General features: G+C 35.4%; 1 long non-coding RNA gene across 1 annotated transcript in view; it reads right to left on the reverse strand.

The window, feature by feature from the left end:
* Positions 1-8,691: 8,691 nt before the first annotated feature.
* Positions 8,692-10,000, reverse strand: part of LOC138013246 (uncharacterized) — an 11,063-nt gene continuing 9,754 nt past the window's right edge. Inside the window, exons 4-5 of the long non-coding RNA XR_011125194.1 lie at positions 9,870-9,931; positions 8,692-8,955 (exon numbers count right to left, since the gene is read on the reverse strand). This is a non-coding gene — a long non-coding RNA (uncharacterized lncRNA). The remainder of the gene's footprint in view (positions 8,956-9,869; positions 9,932-10,000) is intronic.

A 10,000-nucleotide genomic window follows, 5' to 3' on the forward strand; every position in this document is an offset into this window, starting at 1 on the left:
ACTACAGATTTTTCTTCATTTTTTGTTGAATAGAGTTTTTTTTATTCTTAGCTAAGAGATCTTTTACGTGTCTGTTATAAAACTCACTTCCTTTATCATTCCATAAAAATTCTGGTTTTCTACCATTTTTGAAGATGATTCGAAATGCTTCTCTAATTGTCTCTCCTTGTTTATTTTTCAATGGTACAATCCATCCATATTTACTAAAAACATCTATCACCATAAGCAAATACTTGAATCGTTTGTTCCATTTACTAAATTGCTGCATTTCAACTGAGTCTGCAGCCCATATTTCATCAATATGATTTACAATAACTCCTCTGGTTTTGAATTTTCTCTTGATTGGTTTGTGTACTTCATTGGCTAATTGCTGAGACCAATTATTATTACTCAGCGCCGCTTTACGTTTTTTGATTTAACACCAAGTCCTAATATTTTTTTGCTTGCATTGTGTATTTTACTGTTGTTGAAAACCATGGTCTTTGATTAAAAGGAATATCTCTTATTTGTTTTATCATAACATCATCAGGTTGATGCTTTTTTGTCAAATTATCTCCAGCTTTGCTATAAGCCTGTCATGTTGCTGACAAATAGCATCTAATTTATTAATTGGATCCCAAATTGATGAATCATTACTATTCAATCTTTCTTCTAGTTTAGTACCAGGTCCACCGTAATTGTATTTTTTACCAGTTGGAGTTCTTAAATGTAATTCTCCGAGCTTAGCTAACTGTTTTTGAATATCAAGAGAACCACCATCAAGGTCTTTCCTATTTATTTTATATTTTTTCTTTGGTCTGATTTTTGTTGACAATTGATTAAGAGCTTCTGAAACAACTTTATTTACAAGAGAATTCAATTTGCTCATACCATAATTAATCATTTTTTGCTGTAATTTTGGGTCTCTCAGAGCTTCTGATCCATAGTATCTCCCCATTTCAATAGCTTTCTTTCCAAGCCAAGGGATAGCATGAGTAAAACTAGCTTCAGCAGCAATATTACCAAGATCAGATGCTATTCCTTTGCTGGTTACCAGCCGGCTTTTTAGTTTCCCTGATTTTTAACAAATCTTGTTTTTTTTATTCTGCATTCAGCACAAGTACAATAAAACATTAATCTTCCATTTTTTGCTTGTTTATAACCTGAAGGTTCAACACATTCAGTTTGTTTTTTCTGTTTCACGCAATATGTTTTAACCATTATATATATGTAATTTAGATATTTTTAAAATACTGTTGAAAAAATATTTCATTAGCCGTTGTATCATGGGTATTAAATACTTTTAACGGATCATAATATGAATTTCCTTTATTTATTCCATTTAAAAAGTACAAACAAAAAAAACCACATATTGTTGTCATAATCTTTTGTATTTGATTGTTTTGATGTAATAATGTTATGTTTTCTTTTTTTGCATGGTTGACAATTTCTTGAAAAGGTGGCATGCCGAACGAATCAAAATAATTAATAACACCATTTTTTTACATAAGTAGCGACCCAATGACTGCCCCTCATATATGATGGTTCAAGATTGTCAATAAATAATGCTTGTTTGTGATTATGTTGAACAGATTCATCTCTTGATAATACATCATTTATTGGTATATGCAAATATTTACACCATTTTATTAAATCATGATTTGACATTGGAATATTTTTATAAAATTTTGGTTTTACAGTATTGCTCCTAAAATTGGAATATTGTTGAAAGGACTGTTTTTTCCTAATAGTAATCCTTTTCCTTTTACTTTTTTCTTTTTTTTTTTTGCACCTTGAACTGTTACATATGGTGGATAACTATAAAATGGAGATTGCATTTGTGGTAAACCAATTCTCGGTGCTCCTTTTCCATTAGTTCGTTTTAAACCAATTCTTGGAGCTCCTTTACCACTAATAAGATTTTTTACCAAATCAACAGCCATTGGTATTCCAATTGAAGCAAAAATTGTTCCTAAAAAGCCACCAGCTTTGATGGATAAATATGAAGACCTTTGCCCATTTGAAGAGCCTTAAACATATCTCTTTGCTGTTTTGTTGTAAACATATTTGCATATGGCATCAATTCATTAATTTTATTATATGGAATAATTAAACCACCTGTTTGAACTCCTTTTCCAGTAATGGCTTTTAAAGCTTGACAAGCTCCTCCCAAGCTAATCCTGATAAAGCTGATAAGCCTAGTGTTTTACCAATATTTGGAAGATATGTTTTTCCTAATGACAAAATTGAAGATAATAAACTTCCTCCAACTTGTTTTCTAATATTAGTTTTAGATAATTTGATATCCATGCCTTTTTTTAATTGTTTGCTTTTATTCAATTTTCTTACAACATTAGCAGGCACATGAAGAGTATCGTTTCCTGATAAAGTCTCAAAACAATTGTTTCTCGTTTATGAAAAGCTTTTTCTAAATTCTTTTTTTGATTCGGTGATAATTTTACATTTATTTCGTAAAGGTGAGTCATTTCTTGTATATATTATATGTTATATAATTTGTTAATTACATAACATATTTTTAATTAAATATGAAAACAAAATTTAAGCTATAACAAGTTCATTTCCAATTTTATCAATAGCAATTTGTTCTTCATATAAAACAACAGCATGAACACTGAAATTTTGATGTGCATTTTCTGACAATCTATACCTAAATGTAAGCTGCTTTGGATCTCTTGTTACGTTTTCTGTTGGAAAAGACAGATCGAAAAATAGAAGCGGATACAAACTATCGTAATTGCTTAGATTTAGCTGAGTACCAGAATCAAAATCATTTTTCCTCATTGCGTAAGACATCAAATCATTGAATATTCGTACTTTGGAGTCACTATCATACTCCAATTCAGGATAAAATACACCATCTCCATATTCAAGTCTGCAATTCGCCAAAGATGATGGACAATCTAATGAAAAAGTATCAATTTTATAAGGAGTTCATTAGCCATTAGCCATTAGCGTTACGATAACTCTTTTTGAGGTATACAAAAACATATTTTACATTATCAATGCTTGCTGATATTTGGAAACAACCAAAAGTTTGTTTTGGTTGAGATACTTCATATAATTCTCTTAAATACTTCCATTTTGATTCTTTCATAAATGAGTAATTCTGTATTCCAGTCGGCGTATAAGAAACATCATAGCACTGAGTCTGTGCTGCTTAATTAAGGTTAAGAACGACATTTTGATGAATATGAATGCACAGAAAGTAACTCTCCTGGTCCTTCTAGATCTTAGTGCAGCATTTGACACGGTGCAGCATGCTATTCTCCTTGAAAGGCTGAAGTAAAACAACAAATAACATTGTTACAAAATCAGATTAGATATAGTGAAAACAGATAATCATTGTATAATGTATATACATAATATGTGTGAAAAAATATTTGCTTTCAATCATATAAGCAAAAAAATCTATCAAATGAAAAAGAAATTCATGAAAGCAAATATTTGTATAAATATTATCACAAAAAATGTTGGTGTTATAAAAATTATTTCAACATTACCAAAAAATACACCTATCAACCAATATTGGATAATCTTTATTAGTAGTTACTGGTACAATAGCAGGTGGAATTACTCTTAATCCTATTATTATTGCTGTCATCAGTGGATGTGGTGTTTTACTTCAAACTTATGCAAGTGCAAAAAAATATGATCGAAAATTAGAACATTGCAAATTTGCATATACTAGTTATAATAATCTCTTAATTGAACTAATGATTTATTAAAAAACAATTTTTCATCAAATACACCCGATGAATCTCTTAGATCAAATGTGTTACAAACACGGTTTATAATATCTCTTGATATTACAGATCTGTTTTTTAGTTCCATATCCAATAACACATTTTTAATATGATATTTTCTTATATATATACTCTTTTTTCTTATTTTATACATATTCTCATAAAAATCAATATAATCATTTTTATACACATGATGATGACAAAGACCACATTGAACGCAAGTCATTACACCATCAATATCTCTTATATCTCGTTTTGTACAACAAGGAAAATAGAGCTCTTTTTTATTATCAATAAGTCGTTTATTACACATTACAAAATAAAACGTTTTCAATAAAAAGATCATAATAAATACTGCAATCCATTATATATGAAGAAGACATTTTTAAATTTTACTGCTAAAGTTTACTGCTAAAGTTTGTCAAATGTCACGCTATTTTGATTAATATTTAAACAAACTTCATGCATCAGAAAATTTATCAGATCTGTACTTTTATCAGAAAAAATATCAGGAAATAAATTTATGGGTACATTTTTGATTTGTTAAAATCACGGGAAAACCCCTTTCTTTATTTCTAATAATGTTATGCTATGTGATTCTTTCATGTTCCATTTGATTGATTATGTGAATATTTAATCATGTAGTTTGGTGCTTGGTAATATTTTTTTAAAAACATATAGAAAAAATTTTGAAAAACATATAGATTAATTTTTTAGTGAATTTTGAATCCAACGCAAAATTTCCACGCAAAATTTCAAGGTCAAATTTGAAAGCAAAATCCAACGAGTAATAAATATTTGCCGCCTAGCCAGCGGCCAACTTAAAAAAAACAGCTGACCTCGATGACCTCTAAACTTGAGCCCCGCGATATGGTCATGTGATACTGTTCAGCGGATGCCTTGTTTTTGACAGGTGTTAATTGACCATAACATGGATGTCCAATATCAAAGATGTACGCTGTAAGTGTCAGCTGGAGTATGCCCCGATATGGTTAGGTGATACTGGTCACATTGGCATACATGGAGGGGTGGAGAGACGTACGGTCGCACGGTCACCAAAGCCAAATTTTCTCGCACAGATGGGTTACCATATTTTCTTACAAATGGTGCTTCGCGCGCGCACCATGGGCATATGCATATATAGTTAACAAAATAAAGTAGTAAAATTCATAGATGCTTATAAACGAAAAGAAAAATGCAAATAAGATACTATATACATCTCCATCATCCATAAAAGGGTTTAACCAAAATCAGTTCATCAGAGAAACCTTTTTACTATTTCACAGTTTTGGATCTTTAATCTGATGTAATTATAAAGTCTAAGAACGTTTATTTGCATTTAGTTGTATCCTGGGTACAGTCTCTTGAGACTTGTTCTTAAATCTTCATACTTGTTCATCTTTAGTCTTTCTCTTTCCTTAATCGCTCAAATGATGCAAACAACTCATTCGATGATTATCCATTGTTTTTCCTTTATATCGCTAGCCACGATATATGGTTTGTTGGCTCCATTCCTTGGTGGTGTATCTTGGTGTATAGGTATGTCCCAGATAATTTTTGCATTTTGGTTCTCAACATAGCTTTTTGCTTTTTGGAGGTGGTTTCTTATGCCATGGTGTTACTTTCTCGCCATAGTTAAACCCAGACATATTTAAGATATCGTCATAGATTGGACGTAGCAAACGATCATGTCTGCCTTTGTAAAATATTTGGGCAATAGCAGGGCAGCTACAGAGTAGATGGGGTACGTTTTCCTCAGTCGTTGATATAACAGAATCTCCATGTCAAATCTCCAGCTTCTGCTTTGAGTTTCTTGGCCTTGTCTTTTTAACGTCGGTCTTTATGATTGTTTTCTTTTCCAAATTATTGTAATTAATATCCAGATTAAGTTGACTTGCGAATGATGTTGCGTCTTTTATAATGGATCTCATTGATTTTTTTCTCCTTGTAAAGTACCGTCGTGTCTCGATTTATACAGACTTTGAGCAATTGTAATACGAGAGTGCCTGATTCTTGAGTTCCTGTGCACATCCTGCATTGGGTATCAACAAGAGGTTGCTGCTGTTTGTATTTCTTGTACATATTGGTTGGTAGCAAATGTTGCCTTCTTCTTGTGTTTATACCATATACCACACCAGGTATATTTCTCCACTTCTGCAATAGCTTGAAACAATCAGCTGAGATGCTAAGAAAGAATACACTTGCCCACAAATAGCAAACAGGCTAATCTAGGCCGGTAATGTATACATTTCCACTATGGAAGCTAAAGCTACATTAAATTGCATCAATTAACACGAACGAACTTGAAATAATAACTTCATTGCACGATTGAGACACGCCTTTTTAAAAATTTCAACCACCACCACTTCCTCAACGATGTTACACAACAGCCATAGAATAGAGCTTTTTTCAGAGACAAATCCAGAAGCGATGTGGGATGTTTGGAAAAAAATTGTTTATGGCAGTTTGCGCATGAGCTGACGGAATGTTTGAACAAGAGAGAAAAATGCAGTACCTCCAGACGTGGCGCTGGAGCGTCGTACCAACCGAGTCATCCCGGGATTTCGGCCAGTGCGATCGCTTTTGGACGCAGTTGGCTGTTGCTGTTTTCTGCTGCCCACCTCGCCTCCCGGTACGGCATCCAGGGAGGGATATGTCGGGCCCTAAACCATATGAGACAAATCCCACGCCTACTCACAGCTCCAGACCGCTCTTGTCATTACAATTTAGCGTACGATTTCCATGGCTTATATATTCAAGAGAAAAGTCACTTTATCTGTCATGTGATAAGCACTCTGGAGTCGCAGATTACAAAGTGTACGCAAGCACCCTGCTGAAGGTAATATACACACATGCTTAAAGTTATTTCGTCTCGAATTTCAGAGTAAGTACAATAGCTAATATCTTGTAGACATTACATTTACAGCTAAAATACATAACCCATACGGATAAATAATTAAACATAAAATATTTAAAGAAACAGCGATTTTCAGAAAAACAGCCTGGATCGATTCTCATTTTAAAACCTGTTTACTTATTCAGTGTGGATAAAATCAGGTAGCGCGTTCCATAACTTAGCTGATACTGAGGTAAGAAAGAGAATTAAGACCATAACTGGTTGTTCTAGGTTTATTGAGGAACAGAATGTAATTTCTGCGAACATCATGAGAACTGAGAAGACCGGAGAGAAAACTCGGTTGTTGTTTCTATATGCAGTAGCAGGAAAATCCTTCAAAAACAGACTTTTATAGTATTAATATCAGAAAATGTTGAATGCGCTTATTGCATAGAGATCATATAGAGTTTGCCTTTCGTAATCTGCAAATGTAAATCTCAGTATTCTCTTACTTACATTATACCGTTCTTTTGACAAGACCAACTGACGAAAAGCCAGTTTTTGCTACAAGAATAACAGCGAAAAAAGCGCTACTTTGTCGCAAATTTTCTATAACAAAAATTTGTTCAGAAATCAAAAGTGTACATTAGCAGCACACACAAGGGCTACTCCTTAGTATCTGGCTAGACAGTTTCTTTTCACTTTTCCCTCCGGCCGCGCTTCAGCCATTTAATGAGGTCCAGTCTCGTGCTTCTCAAGTTGCCTCGTTCATGCCCAAATGAATTCTGGGTAATTATGCCATTCCGTGACTAGGGAAGAACCCGATTTTCTTTTCATAGACTTTTTTATGAGTTTCGGGCCACCCAGTCCTACAAGCAACCACTGAGCCAGAATTCTATCTACAACCCACGGATACAATATTTGCTCTTAAAGCTCCAAACCTTAACACTGTATGCAGGCTTTTGAACCACCTAGACGCAAAAAAAGCCACTGGGTTAGATAAAATTCCCTGTAAACTCTCAAAAATTTCTGACAGTATTGTCTGGCCGTCCTTAGCATCCTTTTTTGAGCAGTATAGGTGCCGAAATCTTTCCAAAAGTTACACCGCGGTTTAAGAAAGGATCCAAGCGTGAACTGGAAAAGCTATCGACCAATATCAGTATTGCCACTCGCCTCAAAAGTTTTCGAAAAAATATTTCGCATCAATTTTATGATTACCTTCAGGTTAATTGTCTCTTGAACACGTACCAATCTAGCTTTCGATCAATGCACAGCACGACAACAGCGCTGCTTGAGACAACGAATAACTGGTCAATTAATATTGACCACGGTCTCTTGAATGGACTGCTCTTTATTAACCGCGCGCCCATGGGTCGAGCACGGTTCTTGCTCTGCAATCGGTTTATTTTTTTGGAGGCATCGTTTTCCATGCTGTATAATGATAATAGGGAGTGGTATATCGGTCTTAACATTTTATCGTCTCGACTTGGGCTATAGCAGAGCAGCTACACAGTAGATGCGGGATGGTTTCTTCTGTATTATGGCACAACGTGCATGTTAGATCTAATCACCGTTCTTGTTGTTTCTTTACTCTGTATGCTTTTGTAGGGGCCAGTTGTTGTAAGATGCTAGTGTATTCACTCAGTTCAACATCAGGTGTATTTTTCCACTTTGTGGTTGGGTTGAAGTTGTGCTGAGAGATGTCGCTATCTTTCCAACGTTGTGTGACCTAGTTGCCAAGCCATAGCTGTTCAGAGACTTTTTGTTGGTACTCCTTGTTTGTTGACTGTTTGAGTAGCTGCTGGATGCACTTCGAGCTGCTGGTCGTTAACACAATTTCTTTCTCGCCCATTTTTACTGTTGTGCATCTGAGCTCTTTGTTGAATGTAGTGTCTAAGTTCAGATGTTGAACGTACGTTTTCGGATCTTTAAGTACTGATCTTCTCTCTTTTTCTTCTTTGGCGTCTTGAAAGGTTCTTACAGTTTCTATATGAGAGCTTTTGCTTTTTGTAATGTAATGCGCGGTCTTGATCGTTGTAGCCTTATATTGTACTTCTATTTCCTTCAGTCCGCGACTTCCCAAATCTGTTAATGAGTGTAACTCGTAGTTGTGCTTGCCTTTTTTCTCATTACTGCTCAGGTTTCCTGTCTAGTTCTTGTAGATCTTCAATCACTCATTCGTATGACCACATAAAATACTGCAGTATTGGGTATGCAAATGTGTTAGTGGCCTTTGTCTTTCTTGGAATGGAGAGAGTGGAGGTCTATATTAACACTAATCGTCTTAAATTTGTGGCAGACGCTGTACTTCCAGAAAGTTAGTTTGGATTCAAGGCCTCGTGATCTACCACAGATATGATATTCACACTGCGACAGCTGGAGGAAAACAGGAAAAAGCCAGTGAGCAAAATCGAGCCCTCTTGATGGTTTTCGTGGAGTTTTCAAAGGCATTTGATACTGTCGACAGAGACAACTCATGGAAAATACTAAGAATTTACCGTTGCCCTGATAAGTGTATAAATGTTGTGCGATCACTCCACGATAGATAGCAAAACTGGAAGAGTGACTGTTGGTGGGGATGTTTGTGATGCTTCTCCTGTGTCATGGTGTAAAACAGGGCTATGTACTGGCACCTACCCCCCTTACTCTATATTTAGGAGCTGTGCTTGAAACAGTTGGTTTAAACCTGAGCAAAGGTGTCTATTTACGCACTCTTACAGATCACAAGCTTTTCACTCTGTCCCCCTTGAAAGCTCACAGCAAGACTAGAGACCTGTGCATGAGAGAACTGCCTTTTGCAGACTACAAAGCATACATACATACTTAATTTACCACTCCCTATAGGGGCTTTTCAGGGCCAATGAACACAATCACGACACAACAGAACATTCAACAATAACTGTTAAGAATCCCAACTGCCCGGTGGCAAGTTAGTTGGCTATTTACAATTACAGCTGAGAAGTTGAACCAGGGACTACCAGGAACAAATTCAACCAGTGGCCAGAGCGTGCCTTGAAGCCGGGATTCCCGGATCTCAAGGCCAGCGCCCTAACCACTGGGCCACACTGCCTCCAGCACTTGTTGCCACTAATCTAGAAGACATTCAAGAAATAAAAAAATCACTTTTCTGCTGCTGCTGCAAAATTTGGACTGAGTATCGACAAACCCAGAACTACTGTACCAACCTCCACCAGTGGATACCACCAGTCAGCAGCCAGTGGCGTTAGAAACATTGCGATTCCCTTCGATCTTACTTAGGAAACACAGTTATAAGTAATGATTCCACTGACCTGGAGATAGATCGTCGAATAAATGCGGCATCTAAAGCTTTTGGATCTCAGCAGAAGGTTCCCTGGAGCAGAAATGACATAAGGCTTAATACCAAGATTAAAGTGTACAACACCATAGTGTTACCACACTT

This window comes from Montipora foliosa, chromosome 8 (assembly GCF_036669935.1).
Source record: "Montipora foliosa isolate CH-2021 chromosome 8, ASM3666993v2, whole genome shotgun sequence".
In the NCBI taxonomy this organism is placed as follows: Eukaryota; Metazoa; Cnidaria; class Anthozoa; order Scleractinia; family Acroporidae; genus Montipora; species Montipora foliosa.